This window comes from Vicia villosa, unplaced genomic scaffold (assembly GCF_029867415.1).
Source record: "Vicia villosa cultivar HV-30 ecotype Madison, WI unplaced genomic scaffold, Vvil1.0 ctg.000364F_1_1, whole genome shotgun sequence".
In the NCBI taxonomy this organism is placed as follows: domain Eukaryota; kingdom Viridiplantae; phylum Streptophyta; class Magnoliopsida; order Fabales; family Fabaceae; genus Vicia; species Vicia villosa.
This window is the reverse complement of record NW_026705165.1, coordinates 133,955-157,911: the sequence shown is the minus strand read 5'-3', so window position 1 is coordinate 157,911 and position 23,957 is coordinate 133,955.

Below are 23,957 nucleotides of genomic sequence, written 5' to 3'. Positions count from 1 at the left end.
CCTATGTGTTAACTCTGGCCTGGGTATTGGGCCTTTTACCTCATAGAACAACCCACCCAACCTGCAAAACAGAACAGAAGACCCCAAGGAACACAGAATATAATCCATATGCATGATGTGCAAACAGAAATAAACATGATATGCAAGCAGAAAAGTAAACATGTAAACATATATACAAGGTATAGACATAAAAACAAATAAACACCCAGTAAATAAACAAACAAGCGCAGGCTAGGATCGACTCACTAAGGATGGACCAGCAACAGGTCTATCAACATCCCCAGCAGAGTCGCCAGCTGTCGCTACCCCCGCGAAAAATGGAATCAGAGTCGCCACTAATATATTTATCCCATAAGGGACAGGAATATCAGGAAACCTAACTCGAACAAGAACAAGGTCTTTCGACCAGAGAAACAGGGTACGGGAGTCGGTTACGCAAGGGGAAGGTGCTAGCACCCCTCACGCCCATCGTACTCGATGGTATCCACCTATGTTTGTTTCTATCTAAAGGGTGTATCTATGTCTAAACCTAAATGCGAATGCATGCAAAAGAAACACGGGGAAAAGAAGGAATTATTTACAAGTGTGCTCGCTTAGGCCCCGCGACCCAATGCCTACGTATCCCTTACAAGGAATCAGAGCGACCGTAGTTCGGCTCCATAGTTTCCATTTGTTTTGTGTTTTTTAGTTGAACAGCGGTTAAGGTCACAATCCACGATGCTCGACCTTTGGAGACTTATACGCCTACTTTTGGAAAGGACTTAACTTGTTCTTAAGCGCCTAACAAGGCAAAAGAAAAGCAAAAGTTTGGTTTGTGTCTTTTATTGTAATTCCACGATGACGAAGACCCTCTACAGGGCTTCGCATCGCTTCCTTACTCTGTTTTAAGTCAAAGCCTTTATTAATCATTTTGAATGTTTTCTGGTTGAGTATTTTTTAAGGGAGATTTACTTTGCGACTTAGATCACACCAAGAAAAAGAGTTTTGTTTTTGACTATTTAGAGAATGCACATCGAGGTCTACACCACAATCGATTCTCTAAATAACGGATAAGAAATACATCGAAATCTACATTCCAATCATTTCTTTTCCGTTTAGTAGAAAAGAACGTACATCGGGGCCTACACCCCAATCATTTCTTTTTTACTATGTGAGAAAGAACGTACATCGGGGCCTACGCCCCAATCATTTCTTTCTCACTACACATCAGAAAAGTCACAGTATGATCTTTGTCAGGTTTTTTTATTAAGTATTTTAGGGTTGAAAAAGAAAAAGAAATGAACAAAGGAGACTAACCTATTCTCTAATCTAATTGTCATTCTAATTCCTATTTGAAATCTAAACTAAAATCTTAAGGGAAAGCTAAATCTAACGTTAACATACTAATGAGATATATTCTAAAAGGAGCAAACAAGTGATATTAACAAAATAGGCCCAAAATATGGCCAAAAGCTAAGTAACAAGATTACACAACAATTATACAAAAATAGCATGAAAATGATACAAAAACAATTCAAGCATTAGTGCAAAATTAAACTAAAAAAATACTACTATTTAGTTTTTTTATAAGGAAATCTAATTCAAGCTTAACTATGTTAAAAATCTATTGACCCTAAAACTAACAATTTTATTGTTTTATATGTCATTTTTATTACCTAAAAATCAAACAAAAATTATGATTCTAACTATTGTTATTACCTAAAAATCTAATAAAAAAAAATTATGATTTTACATGTTTTATTGTTATCTAAAAAGTATAGTAAAAAACTAAGTAAGAAGACCTAAAATCTATCAATTAAGTGTGAATCAGGGGGGTGTTAAAGTAGAATGTTGGGTTGGCTTTAGCAACGCGCTGGGCCCAGAGAGATGCTGGCCCAGCAGAGTTTTTTTATCATAGTATTCAGCTAGCCAAAAGAATCAACATGGGCCAAGGGATGTGAACACCGAATTTCGGGGATGGCCCAAGGGAACTGCATTAATCCACATCTTTTCCCAACATCAATTGAAACACTTATCCAGATTTTTCCATCAGATTTCATTAATGGCTTAATCACTACTTAATTACAATTAATACTGAGACTTTTATACACTAATTATTAACATTAAACCTAGATTAATACAGACTTTATACTACACAAAAATCTTATGTCAATTAAAGCATATTAACTCAAAAAAAGAAATTGAGAAAGGGGCTAGGTTAAGAAATTATGACCGTTCATCTTGCGTCTTCTTCCTCTCACTCGTGAACGGCGGCCGAGACTCAACCTCTCCGACGAAAACATGGTGGCGCCGATATCTAATGGCCGCACGACGAACGGAAGCCACCTCTCTCATCTTTCTCTTCTGCCTCACCGTTTGATCCTCTCGCGTTTCACTCTCAATGTCCTCGAATCTCCGAAAACAAATCCGGTTCTAGTTCGATGAAGATGAAGGACGAACGAGTTGACTTCGGTTTCCAGGTATTTCATTCTCTCCTTTTCTCGCTGTGATTCTTTCTTTACTTCACTGATTTCTCCTTCTTCGTGAATCCCATTCAGTGGTGTTCTTCTTTAGGTTTGTTGTTGTTGTTGCAATGCGTTGAGTCAAACGTTGATGGAAGAATGGAGTTGCTTAAGAATCGTGAGTCGCTCCTCTGCAGAATGGAAGATGAAGATTGATGACGTGGTTTTTGGAGATGCGATGCAGATATGTGAAGGATTGAATATGTGAAGATGAAGGTTGTGCGAAGAAAGGATGAAGTTGCTGAATCTTGAAGAAGCCCTTTTTTTTCAGGTTGTTACGTTTCTGTTATGCCTTTTCTTTTTCTGAAATTTTCTTCCATCTTTCTGAGTTTCTGTTGGTGATTTGATGAAGTAGAGAATGGAGAGTGGTTAGAAGTGGTGATAATGATGAGAAATGAAGGGAGTGTGTACGTGTGATTGAAGAATGAATGATGATGATGGTGATAGAAGAAGTTGAATTCGGTTCTGGTTGATGAAGAGTGAAGAAGATTGAAGGGAGAGTGAGAATGGTTGTGGTTTGTGGAGAAATAGTGAAGATTCAGAGGGTTGATGAAAATGGTGAAGAAGAGAAGGAAAAATCGTGAAGAAGCTGAAGAATGGAGCAGTGTTCTCATTTATGGAATTCTCAGGTTAGTTTTTCTTCTGATTTTCTGTTGCAATTTCAGTTATTGGTGAGGTCGATTCTGTTAGCTTCTGTTATGTGTTTTTTCTTCTAATTTGTGTTATCCTCTCTTTCTTATGTTGCAACTCCATACTGATGAATCCTCTCTATGAACCGGTTTTGTTATGCAAGCAGCGGTTCGGTCTTGATTCGAAATTGGTTTTGTGCTGCGGTTTTCTTTATTTTGCTTGAACTTTGCTGAACTTTCTGTTACGATTTTCTGTTATCAATTTTCCTCCCTATTTTCTGTTATCAATCTGCTATAACCTTTTTTCTTTGCTATGCTGATTACAGATATTCAGATGTTCTTTTGTTCTACTGTGAACCGATTTTGATGCGGTTCGGTTTTTCTTTGATTCAATTGCAGGGTCGGTTTTTTGTTTATGGGCAAGGTGTAGCTCTCTTCTTGCTGCAAGTTGTTTGAAGTGGTTTGGTAAAGATGGATCAAGAGCCCGAATTAGTTTCGTTTTTCCTGTAACTTATGATGAATTTTGTAATATATTTCATGGTGTGATGATATTTGTAGATTGGAATTGATTTGTATAAATTTGATGGACTTTTGGTTTTTTCTGAATCTTGAATGGAGTATACTTGAATGAAAAGATGATGACGATATTTGAACGAACACTTCACGCTCTTGACCCCATTAAATTTTCTAAATCCACCTCAATCTGCCATAACAAATAATAGATGATAAGGATGGGAATCAAATTACATTGATCCTAATGTGCCCACGAGTTCCTTTCCCATGCTATGGCTCACACCTTGCTTTCACATAATTTTCTTCAATTGATAACCCTTCAGACATATCCTATGAAGAATGAGATCTGAACTTGAAATCGCACTAACAATGAACCATGGCATTTTGAACCGATGACAACCTTGGATGAACTTTGAATAACACTCTTGGATCTTAACTTGAATTAAATTCTTGATGAACAAAATGTTTTTGGACGAAATTTGAATACTAAGAGTACCTAGATCATCAAATCAAATTCATCCTCAAATCATTGTAACCTTAATCCGAGTTCAATTCCTTAATTCAAACCAAACCACCAGCCAATTGAACATATAGCGGTGCCTCGAACACAATGCTATCCTTGAGCTCATAATATGGTACCATGACTCATTTGTTTACAACTCACCCCATAAGTCTCAGATGACATGAGACCCTCAGTAGATAAATGTCAACAAGCCCAATCACGATGAATGAGAAACTATAATCCTTTTGTTTTGGGTAGGGAAATAAACCCTAATTATCAAGAGCCTCGATCCCATGCCTTTTATTGATTAATGAATGCATGATCTATGTTAGATGACCTAATGAAAGTATGCAGATGAAATGAAGGTTTAAGCCAGTTAGCAATAAATAGGTGGGCAAATTTTGGGGTACAACACCAGGTTCACGGTTTTAGAAAAAAGGATTTTTAGGCTCAAATTTATTGGTGCCCACCCCCTTCGTGATGTTCTCCAACCTAAGCTCAGTTAACTCGATGTGAGCGTTCATTCTTCAAGAGGAGTTTGAGATGATTGAGGAATCAATGAGGTGTTTGGACATGGAAATCACTTTACATCTTGTTCTTGGTTTCTGATCACATGATCTTGAATTTATAGTCACACGACTTTTCCCTTTTGTTGAGGATCTTTTTTGTTTCCCTAACTTTTGCCTGGACAAATTCTTTTGAATTCCGGGTTTGAAGTCCAGCGGGATGCCCTAACTTTTGCCTAAGTCACTTGTTTCGAGTTGTTGACTCAGCAAACTTTCTTTTCTTTTCTTTTTTTTTCATTCTTTTCTCTTTTTTTTTTTTTGCACAAATCGTGTGACCCTGAGACGTCTTCGATTGATTGGAAATATTGTGACTGCCTCATTTTTTGATTGACGAGGGATGACCATTGTGGTATTTACTTTTCCTCAATATTTTGAAAGATAGCCATTGTTGTATCCTTGGATGCGTGCTCCTTATGAATGTTGAATACTCAATCAGTTTAACCGAACACTACCCTGCCCCTAGGTTAAATGTGAGGGTTTTTTCGTATAGAAAAGAAACTCCTACTTCAAGGCTGTTAGGAGTAAATTAATGGTAAATTCAGGTGTTAATAGAAGTGATTTAGTCTCCAAACCAATGCAAAATGTGATGAATCCATAGGTTTTTATGAAGAATTGAACTGAATAAGTTTAGTTCATGTATAAAGCAAATCGAATCACTTGTGGGTGTTATTGTTGCAGGTTTTGAGCTAAATTGGAACTTAAGAAGAACATGAGGAGGATAGAGAGCTTGAAGTCTCAAAGGCAAAGGAAAAAGTTGGAAATTGCAAAGAGCGCGCCGCGAGAGTCCTAGAGCGCGCCGCAGAAACATCTCTGTTTTGAAGCGCGCCGCGCCAGCCCGTTGCCGCGCCGCGGCCTCGGCGTTAAAAGCCCAAATATTCTGTTTAAAAGCCCTAGCTTCCAAGAGAGAAAGGGTGGTTAGAGAACTTTGTGAAGAGCGAAATTAGGAGAGCATTCTGAGATTGCAGCCAAGAATAACAATTGAAGGCCAATTCTTTACCAATCGAAGACATTCCATTGATGAAGATGAATCCTTCTATTAATTCTTGTGTGTTCTTCATGTCTATGGAGAGCTAAATCCCTCTTGTTGAGTCTAAGGTAGTAGTTAACCTATGAATATACATTACCATTGATTAATTCCTGTGAACAATTGTTTGAATTCATTATCAATAAGAAACCTTGTTTTTATTCTTAAATTATCGTTGAATCTTTGATCGAAAGAAAGGATTTAACCTTTGCCCTAGGTTACTATATTGATTCAATTGCAATTTGCAGAGATGGAATTGGAATTGGGTTTTCATAATTATCGTTCTTAATCACTATTATCGATATTGATATTTGGAGAGATCGAATCTCATACCGGTAAAAGTTTATCTAATTTGATTTGCAGACATGGAATCTTATTTGAGGATAAGTGAAGATAGTGATTCAAAGGATTGTTCTATTGGGAATTAATTGATAATTGTATAGGATTAGGTTGATGAACCCTAAAGGCTCAACATCTTTCTTTATTTGTTAACACAAAGTCCTTTACTTACTTTTATTTTATTATTTGCTTTTGATATTATTAGAAGTATAAAACAAACCAAACCAAATTTCCTAACTCAAAATAAACAACTATAGAACGGCAGTGATATTAACCAATCCCTGTGGATACGATATATTACAGAAAATATTTACCCACAAATACTTTCAACAAATTGGCGCCGTTGCCGGGGATTGGTGTCAATATTGCACGCATTGCAATAGTCGTATTATTTTGAGTTATTTACTTAATTTTAGATTTTTTTGTTTATTTACTTAATTTTAGATTTTGTTTGTTTAGTTACTTAATTTTAGAATTTTAGTTTAGTCCCTTTATTTTAGGATTTTAGTTTAATTCCTTTATTTTAGATTTTTAGTTTAGTTCCTTTATTTTAGAATTTTAGTTAGTTAGTTTATTTTAGATTTTGTTATTTCAATAATCTTTTAATTTTAATTTTTATCTCTTTTAATTTTATTTTTATTATTATTATTTTTTATCCTGTTATTTCACTTGTTTGCTAGTTTTGTAGAATTTTCTTTGTCGACATGTTCGACCCAAATATAAATGCTGCGATTCATGCTCAAAACGAGATCCTATTTCAACAAATGGAGTATCTCCTTCAAAGTGTGTCACAGTTCACACCTCAAGTTAGTGAGTTTTATGATAGCAGATGGGGCACACCGGAAGATACGATAGAGTATCATATGGCTAACCATGAATATCAACAACAAGCCTTTCAACCTTACACTCAACCGTCGCCACAACAACAAGGAGGACAATCTAAGTTGGAAGAGACCATGAATCAGTTCATACAAATGTCAATGACAAATCAACAACAAGGGCCTTCACACTATAATCAAGGTTATCAAAGTGGACCCTCTGAGTTAGAGGAAACCATGAATCAATTCATGCAATTCTCTTTAGCCATTCAACAAAACCGGGAAACGCAAGATGTTCAACTTACCAAATTCTTCACTGAGCAAAACGTAAGTCAAGTTTCAACTTTTCAAAACCCTATGACTTATGTAGAAACTTGCAATGCTACTTCTATAAAGAGTGTAAAAGTGATTGATGAGGAAGTTGAAAACAAGGATGTTGGAAAGAAGAGAGTGGAGGAGGAAGTTGATGACAAGGAAGATGTTGTTGAAAAGGATAACATAGAGTATGTAAACATAAAGAAAAATATAGAAGTTGAGTATGAACTCTCAATGAAGCTACCTTATCCAAGACCTCCTAAAAAAGTGGATGATATGTTAGTTGAAGGACCAAAAAAGGAGGATATAATTAAAGAAGTTGTGAATGAGTTAGAAACTTCAAAAGTTGAAACTTTTTCAAAAGAGAAGATGGTGGACTTAGAGTTGAAGAAGAGTAGTAATGCAAATAAGCATAAACTCTCATTGGAATTACTTCCTCCACAAGTTCCTAATAAAGAAGGGAAGGAGAGTCATTGCTTTCGACCAATGGAAATGTTTAGCCGTTTGCAAATCACCATCCCATCTTTAGAAGGTTTAGAGATAAAGCCAAAATTTGTCAAAGTTATCAAGGATAGGTTCTCACCGACGAAGAAATTAACAGATAAGGAGGTTATCTATCTTGAGGAGAGGACAAAACGAATGAAGGAAGAGAGATCGCGAGTTGAAGTGGTACGAATTAAGGATGAAGAAACCAAACAAGCAAACATGAAATACTTTTGGGGCTTCACATTGGTAAGAAAGGTGCCAAGAAAACGAGACAATGGTTGATGATTCAACCATGAACCGTCGAGCCATGCGACGTTAAACGAAGCGCTTCGTGGGAGGCAAACCACGCTTCTAATGTTTTATTTTGTTTTGTTTATTTTTATTTCAGGAAATAATAAGGGGACCTTTCTGGTGAAAGCTAGGAAGAAGCAATTGATATGGCAATACCCTTTGTGAGTCAACCCTCCCGGGCTTGTTCTGAAACATTGAGGTCAATGTTTAGTTCAAGTTTGGGGGTGGATTTACTCTTTTGCATTTTTCAATTTTTTGTTTATTATTTGTTTGTTTTATCCCCAGTTTAGAATAAGTAGTCCCACAGCATAATGAAAATCTCAAGCAAAGCACCAACAATGAAGCAACATGTATGAAAGTGGTAGTGAGTGAAGTGAAAATTTTTGAAATTTTTTTTTAGTTCGCCTACTTTTTCAATAAAGTAACAAAGCAGGTATGGATTTTTGAACTCAAACTCCTAATGTGTGCATGGAATTTAGGTTGTTAGTAAATACTGTCAGAAGTTCTTTATGGTACATTGTTTATTGGATCAGCTTAGCCTTAACCATTGTGAGGAAAGCTTTCCATTGTTTACTATATGCAGGAGACCATCAATTATTTTGACTTGTTCGTATCATGCTAAACCGGTTGTTGCATCGTCTGTGGAAATCTGTGGAAGTGATTTAGGCAATTGTTTGAATTTGAGAGTTCTTTGAGCCGACTCCACCGTAAAAATTATTTTCTTCTGTGAGAGTGTGATCCTTTGCTAACCATTCTTTGAGCCTGAGGTCAAGGTAAGTATCATAATATGCACCAAGGAAAATACCTGGTGAGTTTTGATCTCAATAAAAAGTTTTGTTTTGGACCATCAACCATAAAATTTGGTGATGTGTTTTCTCTTTGACCTATTTTAGAAAGTAGGGGAGCATTCATATAATCTGAATACAGGTTGATCTCCAAGTTGGGGAGAGTCACATTTAAAAGAAGAGTAAGTACTTATGGTAATCGGTGAAAGATAAAAGAAGTCGTAGCTTGAAAAAAAAAGAGAAGTAACAACGTTTGAATATAAAGATTGTTGAAAAAAAAAAGTGAAAAAGAAGAATCAAGCTACGAATGAATGAAAAAAGATGGACAGGTAAAGGAAGTAGAGTTTTAGAGAAAAAGAAATAAGTTATGAATTGGATGCTTCCCTATATTAGGAACAACCCTTGATTATCTTCTTTTCTTTGAATCTAAACCACATTACAACCATAGAAAGACCTTCTGATTCTCAGATTCCACAAGACTTGATGCGAGCAATTTGGTGAACGTATGATATGGATCTTTGTTGATTTAATTGTTTGGATGAGTGTTTAACCCCTCTTTTATTCATCATACTTTTTGATGAGAGTGATTAGTGCTGATTCAATTACAATTGTGTAGTGTTTTGAACTTCTGGAGGTAATTTGCTTTCAACGTTTGTTTCATGTGGATGTTCTGAGTTTGCAGGTAGAAGAAGAGTATTTGACTTGGTTACTGGATTGAACCACTTGAGAAAAACTTTTTGAAAAACTTGTTGCTTGATTGTCGGTAAACTTTGCTGGAGGTAAGTAATTTTGTTTAGGGACAAACAAAACTCTAAGTTGGGGAGAGTTTGTTAGGAGTAAATTAATGGTAAATTCAGGTGTTAATAGAAGTGATTTAGTCTCCAAACCAATGCAAAATGTGATGAATCCATAGGTTTTTATGAAGAATTGAACTGAATAAGTTTAGTTCATGTATAAAGCAAATCGAATCACTTGTGGGTGTTATTGTTGCAGGTTTTGAGCTAAATTGGAACTTAAGAAGAACATGAGGAGGATAGAGAGCTTGAAGTCTCAAAGGCAAAGGAAAAAGTTGGAAATTGCAAAGAGCGCGCCGCGAGAGTCCTAGAGCGCGCCGCGGAAACATCTCTGTTTTGAAGCGCGCCGCGCCAGCCCGTTGCCGCGCCGCGGCCTCGGCGTTAAAAGCCCAAATATTCTGTTTAAAAGCCCTAGCTTCCAAGAGAGAAAGGGTGGTTAGAGAACTTTGTGAAGAGCGAAATTAGGAGAGCATTCTGAGATTGCAGCCAAGAATAACAATTGAAGGCCAATTCTTTACCAATCGAAGACATTCCATTGATGAAGATGAATCCTTCTATTAATTCTTGTGTGTTCTTCATGTCTATGGAGAGCTAAATCCCTCTTGTTGAGTCTAAGGTAGTAGTTAACCTATGAATATACATTACCATTGATTAATTCCTGTGAACAATTGTTTGAATTCATTATCAATAAGAAACCTTGTTTTTATTCTTAAATTATCGTTGAATCTTTGATCGAAAGAAAGGATTTAACCTTTGCCCTAGGTTACTATATTGATTCAATTGCAATTTGCAGAGATGGAATTGGAATTGGGTTTTCATAATTATCGTTCTTAATCACTATTATCGATATTGATATTTGGAGAGATCGAATCTCATACCGGTAAAAGTTTATCTAATTTGATTTGCAGACATGGAATCTTATTTGAGGATAAGTGAAGATAGTGATTCAAAGGATTGTTCTATTGGGAATTAATTGATAATTGTATAGGATTAGGTTGATGAACCCTAAAGGCTCAACATCTTTCTTTATTTGTTAACACAAAGTCCTTTACTTACTTTTATTTTATTATTTGCTTTTGATATTATTAGAAGTATAAAACAAACCAAACCAAATTTCCTAACTCAAAATAAACAACTATAGAACGGCAGTGATATTAACCAATCCCTGTGGATACGATATATTACAGAAAATATTTACCCACAAATACTTTCAACAAAGGCTCAAAGGGGTTGACAAGGGATTAACTTCCTTATATCTCCAGTGTTTGGGAATTTGAAACAATGCCTGTACATCATCAACAGGGTTTTACTCGAAAGCACACCATTTGAGATTATTGGTATTATGCGTTCGTCATTCTCCCTTCAGAGTCATCATGCTTTATCACTGAGAGTTTGGTATCACAAGCAAATAAAAACATATTAGAGCGAGAACGAATGAATTTTTTCAAGACAAACATATCCAATGCATCATTATTATAGTTCAAAAACAAACAAGTATTGCATATAGACAGTATTGAACAAGAACAAGAAAGATTACGCGTGAAAATGCATGAGAAATTACGAATTGCCAACATTGAGGAGATTTTCTCCGTATGGACTTATTGCTTCAGAAGGTCCATTGAGTCGAAGGAGAACTTCAAATCTGGCCTGCAGGTGTGAATATGATAGCCTTTGCATCAATCAGGTCTTGTACCTTATCTCGGACTAGTTGGCAATTATCGATCGACTGACCAAGTGCCCCAGAGAGGAAATCAAACCAAGTGTTCGTATCTGAACTACAGATTACTTCTAAGAAGAAGATTCTGACGAAGCCACAAAGGAGTTGTAAGTATCAAGCTTTAGGGATTTGAGGCAGAAAATGATAAGCTCGTTGTCTGGAAACCTGTTATGCAATGATATGTATGCAAATGCATATGCAATGTTTTCAAAGATCTTTCTGGAACCCAATTTGCAACATTGAAATGTAGTTGCAGCTTTGTTGAAGAACTACGACTTCCATCTTTGAACGTCCTTCTTTAAGAATCAGGCTCACCATATCCAGTGGGTCATAGCCTCTGATTCGGGGTATGGTACTTTTGAGCTTAAAAGCATGTGGCTAAAGGAAAATAAATCCTCTTGCCCCTTGATAGGAACTGTACCCTGGAGTTTGAAGGCATCTGGCTAGAGGAAAATAAATCCTCTTGCCCCTTGATAGGAATTGTACCCTTGAGTTTGAAGGCATCTGGCTAGAGGAAAATAAATCCTCTTGCCCCTTGTCAGAAGTTTAGGCTCTTGATAGTCTTTCCATAGTACCTGGAAAGTATGCGCCATGAATTCCTAAGATCCTTGAAAAAGGTTAGTAAACATGTTTGGTAAAAGCATAAGGTAATATGGACAAGGGAGTCCTACACATAAAACCTGCAAGGAAATCAAATCGTTAGGGTATGAAAAAAATCCTGCAAGAAGATCAAGTTGTTAGGGTATAACAAATCCTGCAAGGAGATTAATTTGTTAGGGTACACACAAATCCTGCAAGGAAACCAAACGGTTAGGGTATAAACAAACCTTGCCAGGAAACCAAACGGTTAGATAATAAATACAAACAAGTCACACAAGTAGCCTTAGGTTTAAAGGCCAGCATGAAGTCCATAGGTGCATACCCTCCCTTCTTGAGTTTAGTTGGTTCAACCTGTCTTAAAAAAAGTAACCGGGTTCTATGGTGCTCATATCCCTGATCTTTCTCGTGGGCTTTGTCTCAACATAGCACTCAATCGGCCAGCCAAAAGCATCCCTTGAGTCCAATCTCAATGAGTGTAGCATCGAGTATCAACCGGCTTCAGTCAGGAATCCAAAGCCAGCCATCTCGCTACTTCTTATAAGCCAAAGTCAAGTTCAACTAAGGTTCTAAGGGCGAATTAGTGCTCATGACACCACGCGGTAGCCAAATGTCTCCTCGATCAGATTCAAGGGCCATCAGGACAAACCAAAGCGTCGCACTAACGGTGGCCACCAGTTCAACCATAACGATACATGTCGTACAGTTTCCCTGGTCTCATGCCACATACTTAAGGTACACTAGATCCGGGTGTAGGACCTTTCACACAATAACAAACCCAAACAATTCCCTTAAAAATAAAGCATACAAACAAACAATTAAAAACATTTATAATGAACTAAGCCCTAAGGTAAACCCCTCTTAAAGACTCCCCAGCAGAGTCGCCAGTTCTGTAACACGGTGAACTGACTTTTATTTTAATAAGCAACAATGTTGCGGTGAGCATGAGTCGCCACCGACTTTTATTTTGTCTGATTTTAGGAAAGGTAAAAAGTACAGAAAAAGACCTTTTGAAAAAGAAACGGGCTCGGGGGGTAAGTTATGAAAAGGGAAGGTGTAAGCACCCTTTTCATCCGTAGTTATCTACGGGCTCTTAACTTGCTTAGCTCATGTTTGTTTGTTTGTTTTGAATTGAAAAGGGACATAAGGACTTTAGCGTAAATGTGTAGCCTTAGTATTTCGAAAGAGTTTTGAAAAGATGTTTTTTATTGAGCTAGGCATATTAAGAGCACTACCCTAAATAGTTGGTCTTTTTCTATACCTTTTAAAATTCCTAGGATTTTCCATACTATATAGAAGTAGGAAATCCTTGTTTATTGGACGTGTGGGCCATCGAAGGGTCATCGAGGTCGTTGAAGGCAACAAGTAGAGGTACCCTTAGCAATTTCGAAGGGACGATCGTCACTTTTTCGTAGGCAACAATGGAGGGTCATCGAGGGACTTAGTGACGATTTTATATCAAGGGACCTTTGCTAATGAGTACCTCTACATTCCGAGGGACACGACCTTTATAATTATCCATAAGGCAACCAAGAGGGGCGTACCCTAGAGGTGAGTGTGTGCAGCAATCACGTGTGTTAAATTCAGTTATTTTTTATTTATCTTTGATTTGAAAATGATCTATCGGTTATTTTTAAATCTTACCATACAATCCTAAACATACATCTAACAAGTATATAGTGCAGAAAGTAAAAAGCAGAGAATAAATCCTAACTATTACAAGGCCTCGGGGTTAGGGGTTTACAATAAAAATTGGGGGAAGTGCTAAAAAATAAAAGAACATAATTGAAACTATTACAAAATATGAGCGCCTATACAATTGTTCTAAGAAAATTAAATAACGACAGAAGATAACATTTGGAAGAAAGTTTTGATGTTTATATTTTTTAGAATGTATTTTAGAATTAAACTAATTATATCCTAAGTTATTTAAAAGGAACAAAATTAAACCCAATATTTAAACAAATAAAATCCTAAAAATAAACTAATAGTTATATACTTTTAATTTAAAACTTTTTACAAAATTAATTTAGTTATCAACAAATTAATAAAGTAAATTAGATTTAAATTAAAATAACTAATGTAAAATTGTTTTTTATGAGTTATTATTTTAACGAAACAAAAATTAAAGAAATTAAATACAAGAATATTTACAATTTTGATACTAATAGCAAATTAATTATATAAAAAAAACATTAATTTAAAAAGAAAATTAAATTAATCCTAAATTGATTTTTATTTGATTTTGTGAGATTTTTATCAATTAGAAATAAACAAAGGTTATATACAAACCAAATTAGTTTTTTTTTAATTAAGACAAAGTTTAGATTAAGTGAAATAAAAACTAACTCTAACACTATTATTCATTATTATCTTATGAAATGATTTACTGGTTAACTATTTTGTTATTTTAATTTTAGTTAATGATAATTTGGAGACAAAACAAACAAACTATTTGCATTTGGAAGCTCTAACGCGCCACGCAAATAATGACCACCATCTGCATTTGTCAAACCACCGCCCACAGCGGTCATCTTCTTCTTCTCCGACGGCCCTTTCCTCGTTGCACCTACAAATAACACCAAACAAAAAAAAACAAAACCACACAGTTCCATTAAATGTGACATCTTTGATGTCTCAGGAAGAGTTTGGGGTGATTGACTTGGATTGAAGGTGGCTGTAGTGCACAAATCCGTACGCCCTAGTTTTTGAAGTTTTTTTTTGAAAGTTTTGGAACGTGTTCTTGAGGCTGTGAAATCGTATGTTTTTCTTTTTCTCTCCTTTTTCTTGTGTGTGTGATGAGGTTGCCTTTATATAGAGGAGAAGAGTGGGAAATGATGGAAAGAACAATGCTTTGATGATCATAAAAGTGAGAGATTATTTCCTAAAAAATTTGAAAACTTTCTAAAACATGAGAGACATGGTCTTTGAAGGAGGTTTAAGGCTAATGAATAAGTTTGATTTTTTTTCTAGAATCCTAAAAAATAGGCGCTACTCTTTATTTGTTTTGATTTTAATAATTATAATAGTAGTAATAATAATATTAACACTAAATAAAAAAATAAAAGAAAGTAATAGAAAAAACAAAAATATACTCTGAGTAAAAATAAAATAAATAAAAAGAGATTTGGATTTTTAAAATATTTTATGATTTTTTAGGATTTTTTGTGAATAAAATATGAATAAAGAAAAAAAATATTTTTTTATTTTTTTAATAAATAATAATTACGAAAATAATATTTAAATATTAAAAAAAGGTTTTTTTTTTATAAGTAAAAAAATGAATATTAAAAAACTAGAATTAAATGATTAAAAAGAAAAACTTATTTTTTTTTTGTGATTTTATTATTTTAATATAAATGAAAAATTAAATTAAATCTATAGTTAGAAACAAATAAAAAGAAAAAGTGTTAGAAGTGGGATTCGAACCCAGGAACTTATACTTGCAAACTTACTTCCTTACCAATTGTGCTATATTATTTATTTGAATTAAAAAGCCAATTGAAAGTGCATGAAGCACCGGCCAACATTTTGCTATTTATTAAAATATAAATAATTTAAGAGTAAATTATTATATTTTAAAATAGACTTTAAATCGAATATTTATAAAATCCAGGATGTCAATGTAAATGAATCCAAGATTTTATAAAAATTCAATTTTGAAATAACTTTGAAATTTTTTTTTGAAAAGCGTGGGCAAATTTTGGGGTATGACAACCCGGAGCATCTCTTTCTTGAGCATCTCTTTCTTGTGAGTTTTCTTGTGAGTTTTCAGGTGGAGCATCTCTATCCGGAGCCATTGAACCTGTATCCCACAAACCAAAAAACTGGTTGAGAGACACTAAATTGATATTAAATAGAACCATAAACAATAAACTATAAGCAGAAAATAACAAACTATATGCAAGAAGAAAGGGATAGTAACCTGAGTTAGACTTTATGTGGGAGATGGGTAGGTTTGAATCGGCGTTGTACAAGTAGAAACCAGAGACTTCAAAGTAACTTTAAAATTAAACACACACACTACAATGATTAAGAAACTATATGCAAACTGTAGCACAAACTACAATGATTAAGAATAGATTAATATTATTTTGACATACATTTTTATATTAGCAAAAGAATAACTAATTACCTTTAGAGAAATTCAGAAACTTCTGGAACCACACACCGTAAGCTAATATGATGTCTCTAGTGATATTCTTTTAAAAAATCTTTAATATCCCCTGAAAAATAATCATAACCCAGATGTTATAGCAATTCTAGATACATAGTACCGCAAGGTAAATCAAAGTTTAACAACTACTTAGAAACCGGGGCAGCAACTACGCATGTCAAAACAACGTCGTGAAAACGACCACAACTCATAGTCGAGTCATACAAATGGAGAAATCAAGGTGGAGCAATTATATCTCATGAGAAAACAACAATTTAGCATGTATTTTCATAACGGGGCAGCATTGATGTCTAACAAAATAAAGAGGAAAATACACTCAACTCCCTTTAGATTTAGCTAAATAACACAAACATCTTCTTTAACTTTCAAAATATAATAACCGTCCTATATCGTAATATCGTGTTATTTAGAGAAATCGGAAGAATTAACTTATGTGAGTGATGGAGAGTTGAGCCTGTATCCAGAAGAAGAAGCAAGCAATAGAAGCATAGTGAAGGAACTGACATACAATCAAAGGAGAGTGGGATTTGATTTGGATATAATGGCAAAGATATATCAGGCTATGATTATTTGTTGATAAGATATATTAGACTTGTCAAACATTGTACATGGTAAACTATACCATTATGATGAATCATAAGCCAAAGATACATAGAAAAAACTATTTGCTTGCTATCATACTTTTAGAGTAAACTATACCATTATCACTTCAGGATCAAATAAGATAGCAACACAAAAACAAATTTCTACATTACAGAAATTATGAACAGAAGCAGAACCAGAAACTATTTGCTTGATATCATACTTTTAGAGTAAACTATACCATTATCTCATAAATGTTTCAAAGTATTCTCACAATTTGCTCTTAAAATAGTGGGAAGACTTTACCTGAACAGAAGCAGAACTGGACTTTGATTTTGACCAAGAAAAACCCTAAAATCCCACAAGACTTTGATTCTGAGAGAAGCAGCAAGAAGACGACGACGGCGGCTAGTTGAGACGACGACGGAGGGACGGAGGAGGGGCTGAGACCACGGCGGAGGGAGTGAGAGCGAGGAAGCAGAGAGTACGTGAGCGAGGAAGAAGAAGAAGATGTACGGAGGAGTTTTGGGTTTCTGAAAATAGCGTGTTTTAGTTTTATGAAAATTTTAAAAAGGGCTACCAGAGCGCTTTTCAGAAGCGCTTTCATATGCCCCTTTATACCAGCGCTTTATTACTAAAAGCGCTTTCGTACCCACCCCCTATAAGAGCGCTTTCAAAAGCGCTTTCATACCCACCCCCTATAAGAGCGCTTTTAGAAAGCGCTTTCATACCCACCCCCTATAAGAGCGCTTTTAGAAAGTGCTTTCATACCCACCCCCTATAAGAGCGCTTTTAGAAAGCGCTTTCATTACCCCCCCTATAAGAGCGCTTTTCTAGCGTGATTTTTAATTTTGTTTTTAGCCAAACCTACCAGAGCGCTTTTGGGCAAAAGCGCTTTCCTAGGTGTGCTGTTAAAAGCCAAATTTGGCGTAGTGTTTATCTCTTTTGGACATGTATATATCATGATGCCGATAGACACTTATGTGTATATGTACCAAATTACACTATATGTAATATATTTTCTAGATGTATATTATGTGTGGTTGCTACAGGTGCTCACACACCTCCGTAAAAAACTATAAATATTCATCACAGACGGATATACACTTCTGAACGTACCTAAGAATTTACATCACAACACTTCGTAAGTGAGTCATTCTCATTTTGCCATAAATTAGTCCAAAGGTGTACCTACATACTAATGGAAGGGTGAGCCTGTATGTATATTTCTTTAATCCGTAAGTGAGTCATTCGCGTTTTGAGTATATATATATATAATCACGTTAGACCTTCCATCTTTCTTCTTCACTTTACAAAGTTACTCAAAACTAAAAAAATTCATGAGCAAATCTCATTTCCATCATTTTTAATGTTTTCGCACAACTTATACTGCGTTTCATTCAATCCTAGGACATCACTCAATCTCTACTTCATTACTTTCAATTCAAGAGCTTCCACTTCTTACATTTGGTAAGTTTTTTCATTTATTTTCTTTTTTATTTATTGAGATGCATGCATTACTTAAATAGGTTGTTTAAAGTACATTAGGTTGTAGTTACACACATAATAGGTAGTTTATTTAGGCATGCATTTACATTTTTTATGTTTAGAGTATAAGGCATGTTTGCTTTCTGCAAATTCTGAGTTTCAAGTGTTACAAAAGTACAGTTCCAGTTTTTTTTTATGTATTTGAGTTTCTTGATTTACGAAAGTGCACTTCTATGACTTTTCTAGAACTTAATTTGTTTAATTTTGCATGTCTGTCATATAGGTTTGATGCGGAAGATTATGATATGATTCTTCTAGTTTAATTATAGGTAAAATGACTGACAACTAAGATAGATTAGGACACGATAGAGTGACCCAACATGCATCTGTTTGCAAGAAGAGATCTAGACCCTTGTGACCACCAATTGATGTCAGTTCATTTGATGTCGAAGCATTATCTTCCCAAGTTTATGGGTCTCTGACTCCGTCTTCCAAAAGCATGTGTCACCTGTTGCTGCCCCACAAGTCCATTTTGATGCACCTGCTGTTGTTGTTCCTGGCGTTTTTCCAAGAGCCCCCAATGACACTTAACTACTTCCTTTGTATGCAAACCATGTTGCTATGCATGTTTGGGATGGAGAGGTAAAATAACTATGCATTTATTCTTTTAAACATAAGTGGTAATTTTTTTAAAAAAACTAACCTTGCCAAATGAATATTATGTCGTTTTAGACATTGTTAGGAAATGGCACATGCCATTTGCTTATGTGGCACGTTGATTGAGTTTTTTTTTTTTATTCAAAAATGTTGACGTGGCTTTATTATATTTATTTTGAATTATTTTAATTGTCACACTGACATTTTATTTATTATTATTTTAAGTTTTCAAAATTTAAAAGATAGAAAATTATAAAATTTTTAAGGAAATGTGTGTTGAACCCACTATCTCCACACATCAAGGAAAAGACATTACCACTAAACCACTTTGTTTCTTATGAATGACTTTGCTGTTGAAATGTATATATTACATAATTGTTAGCCATATTTCATATTTCAATTATAATTTTTTATTAAACTATTTTCTATGAATATTATTTTATATTTTATATTACATTTCCTCATTCAACCTTAAATTTTTTAATTGATTGTTTGTAACATTAAATATTAATTTTACATATTAATAATAAAGTAATATATATATATATATATATATATATATATATATATATATATATATTAAAATATGTTGGATAAAAAAATAAATGTGTTTTCAAAAATAAGTTACTAATAGAAGAATATTATTTTAAAATAAGATATTAATATTAAAATTTGTTTTGATGTACAATTATTTTTAAAATCAAATAATTATTATATTTGATTATATATAAATTATAATAATATATTTGAATATTAGGATATGTTTGGATAATGTATTTTTTTATTATATTGAATAATGCACATAGTATTTTATTATTATAGTGGATGATGTATTTAATAAAATTGAAATAATTTTTGGATATGTTAATGATCGTATCTGATCAGACTGGATCGTAGATGACCTTCAACAATTGGTCTTTGAGTGAATGGGGGGGGTGTACCTGTAAGGTACTCTGATGCCAAAGTAAGAAAGAGAGCAGGGGAGTGCAAGCACAGAATAGGTGAGAGTGAATAAATTATCCGACCCTCTAGTGAAATAAGGTATTTATAGCCCAAGCGCGGGACCAAGATTTCCATATTTTTGGCTGGATCGTAGGAGGCCCAAAACAAATGAAACTGTCAGGACGCCACGTTATAGGGCAGAGTCAGCAAGTGACTCACTTCCTGGGTGAACCGCCTGTAGGGTTCGGAGAGGAGGTTGGTCGGATTTCCCGCTACTTGGGTTGACCACGTGTTCTTCGCATGCAAAGTTACCATTCAAACGGTTAGTGGAGAGCACATGCTCAATTGGGTTTGGGCTCTGAATCGTGTTTGCTCGTTATTGGGCCTGCTCTACCCAGACCAGAACAGGAGCCCCCCAAGTCATTGCTTCAGTCATTAGCGATGACTTTGAGTCGTCCTTTTCGCCGAGGAGGTAGAGGAGAATCCGGGATTGTGTTCTTGGAAACGAATCTTGGTAGGGCCCTCAGCCGGGGAGATCTGTACGATCACCTTTATGCTTTGTATCCGGTTTAAGAGACCTCTTGCTCTTCGGGAACGCGCTTATATGGATCCCCGAGGAGTTTTGTCGTCGAGGAGACGATGAGATGTTGGTTTAATCTTGAGGTAAAACGTTTCAGTTGCCTTTACTGTTCAGGGATGTGGAACTTTGTCTCGAAATGGTGAGGTGTCATAGGGTTTGTGACGCGTGGTGGCTAATTAATGCGCCATCATGACCTAGGAAAGTCTAATATCCTAGGCAATGATGGTAATGATGGCTCCCCTTCGCGTTTCCCCGTAAGGCTCCACTATAAAAGAGGACGGGAGAGTCATTTGAGTTTTTCTTCTAAGTTTTTCTCTTCTTGCTCCGCGTTCATCACCTTCAAGCTCTGAAGTTTTTTCCTATTGTTGATATTTTCCTTCATTGTTCTACTACCAACAAGTAAGTGAATCTATCCCTTATATATCTTTACTTATGATAGGATTTGTAGCATTTCGTTAGTATTTAGGATTCTTTAGAGATTGTTAGGTACTTGGTTAAGATGAGTTTGTTGCATATCACATGCTTTTCTGGTTAAAATCACGAAGAACACATGCGTTTTCCGAATATAATATGAACAGGCTAAGGATATCACACGCATTTCCCGATTAGGATATGAATACACCGAGGATATTACATGCATTTCCTAATTAGGACATGAATAAGTCGAGTATATTACATGCATTTCCTAATTATGATATGAATATCCCGAGGGGCTCACGGATCTATCGAGGAAGGTCGATGAGTGTTCCATGCATTTCTCGACTAGTCTAAGAGCAACCCGAGGAGGTTCGCGAAGAATGTCTTGGGGGATTTGAGCCCTTCCTTCTCATTTGGGACAATTTTTATAATGGGCGTCTATCCGATGAGAATTCATAACCCCGCGCTCTCCTCGCTCTTTCACTTGATTTGTGGTGGAAGGGTGGATTTGATTTCACTCAAATTCATTGTTTCCTATATTTTTCAAGTAAAATGGCCGACGGTCAATCTTATGTTGAGATCCTCGAGGAGAAGAGAGGAATTTAAGATCTCGAGGAGAGTGCCCCCCCGGTCGAAGAGTCGGCTAGGGGAGCTCATCGTCTAGAGGACTGGGTTGCGTCTGACCCTTTGAATATTATTTCTCGCCTCAGCCAATTTCTCGCGGAGGCTTTCAATATAGTCGAGGACACAAAGGAAGGGGCAAAGGATTCATGGAGGGCGTATGTTCCTAAGCCTCATCAGAGAATATGTTCGGGTTACCTGGGGAATCGTTTCCCTATGTACGAGTTCGCGTTCAAAGAAGCAAGAATACAAATGCCCTTCACCGACATGCAGTTCAGTGTTTTTAATTGGGTGCAGCTGACTCCGTTACAAATCCATCCCAACGCGCTCGCCTTCTTGAGAGATTTCGAGCTCGTTTGCCGCTACCTCAAGATCGGTCCCACTCCGTCGTTATCTTTTAGGGTTTTTCATCTTCAACGGCATGGTGGTGCTGAGGAAAAGAAAAGTTGGGTGTCTTTTAAACAAACGAAGAAGATGTTCAGGATAAATGCGAACTCAGTCAAACATTTCAAAGATCAGTATTTTATAGTGAAACCGCTTACTCTTGCCGCGGAGGCAACTCTGTTCGAGCTTGTAGAGTATGAGGAGGACGGGGAACGGAAAGTGGGCCTCTAGTGCAAGTTTCCCATGGAATGGCAGTATGACCATTTCGAAAGGGGGTCTGAAGCGTATCTTTTCAAAGATGAGGAGCTGAACGACTAGGATTGTCTCTCTTATCAGCGACTGGTGTAGTATGTTAAAAGTTTTAGGTTGGCGAGGTGCACGACTACCGACCAGAAACAAATATACGACGACCACGAGGATTCCGTCTTTGCTCCTAGTCATATAAACACTGAGGCGCTTCTCGAGTTTCATACCGATGAAGAGACCTTGCATTTATTAGGTATCAGTCACCTTTGTTGTGTATCATCGGTTTCTAGGTTTCCATGCTAATTTCTTCTTTTTTGTAGGTGAAATGGTCAATCTTCATGATTGTGTGATTAAGCTGCGGGTCGCGAAGGGAGGCAAGGTGAATACCAAGAAGGATTGTGTCTCACAACTTCGTCCCGAACCCAAGACTGTCACTCCTGAGAGGTCTCTGTCCTCAACTAAACATAGTCTGGCTGCATAGGGGAGGCCTACTTAAAAAAGGACTGAAGCTCTCGCGTCTGATCAACCCGAGGGTATGCTGATAGATGCCTCGGAGAGCTTTGTGTTGCCTTGTTGTCATCTGCGCCGGGGGCTCTTCTCTCGGAAAAATTCGCTCCTCATACATGAAGATGAGGTGAGGCATATTTTGGCTCTTTATCGGGAGACTAGAGGGAAAGAGCTTGCTCAAGATGCGGAGGTTGTGATGGGGAAGGTGTCAGCAGCTTTGGCTTTGAACGATGCGAAGACTTTCCCACTGAAGGATTTTATGCGGTTGTAGTCTAAGTACACAACACTCAGTGAGTAGTTTGACCGCTTGGAGTTGGATTTTGAGAATTATAAGGGTAAATATGAAGTCCAGGTCGGGTTAGTCGATGACCTGCGCAAGAAGGACGAAAAGCTCGAGGAGCTGACCAAGTGCGTGACAGACGGCGTGCTCGGGTGACTTGGTAGGTCAGCTTCGATGCGGTCCAACAGTTAGGAAGACTTTAGGGTGTGTCAGTGGCTCTTTAAGAGTAGTTATGACACACTTTTCCTCGCATATTTTCTCCTTACTGTATAATGATGATTTTTATGGGGAATACGTTTTTAATCATGCCTTTCCATCATAGCCATTCGTAGGCTTTCTTATTTAAATACCCTTACCTCTTTACCACTTGAAACTTTCATTGAAAAGTAACGCTTTAAAGTTAAAAGATTCTTCTCCCTTACACCCATGCTTCTCTTTTGCTCAGGTAATGTTTCTCCTCTTTACTTTACTTATTATTTTTTCCAGTAATGGTGATCATTCGAGAGTGTGATGAATCGTGGAATGCATTTTTTCACTGAAATTCCCAAGCGAGAAAAGATCTTTGGGAGCAATGCATGAAATCCTGTGAGGGTCATTTAGGATGAAACAAATTTCCCTAGATCATTAAAGAGGTTTATGGAGACCTTTATGAATCCTTTAGTGATTTTGACTTGGAATCTGAATTATTAGGTTCTGTAGAAGTTATAATGGAGACAAACGGCTCCTTCCTTCATAGATTTAGAAGTTCCATGCTCCAACTGTCGTATGGTCGACTATAACGATATATGAAAACTTTACTCTAGTAGAAACCTCTAACCCACAAGGAATAAGGAGGACGTCATCATGGAGACATGTGAGAACGGTGAGAGAGTTTGTCTCTTTGACCCTAAAGGCATGGTTGAAGGATGTTTTTAATTTTATATTGGGGTTCTTGAGGACTTCAAAATTCAAATTCCCTTTTCTGACTTTGCGATCCAATGGTTGGGGATTCATCAAGGCCTTTGAGGTTGTTTGTGAGATATTGAATATTGACCGTACTCTAGGCCTCTTCTTTTCTTTCTTGGAGCTTAAAGGAGCTGATAAGGGCAACTGGGTCTCCTAGAAAGAGTTTCCTTCGTGCTTACACCTCAAACTACAAGGGTTTTAAAGATCAGTTTCTATGAGTAACAAGCGGAAACAGATGTCCCAAAGTTTTGTAC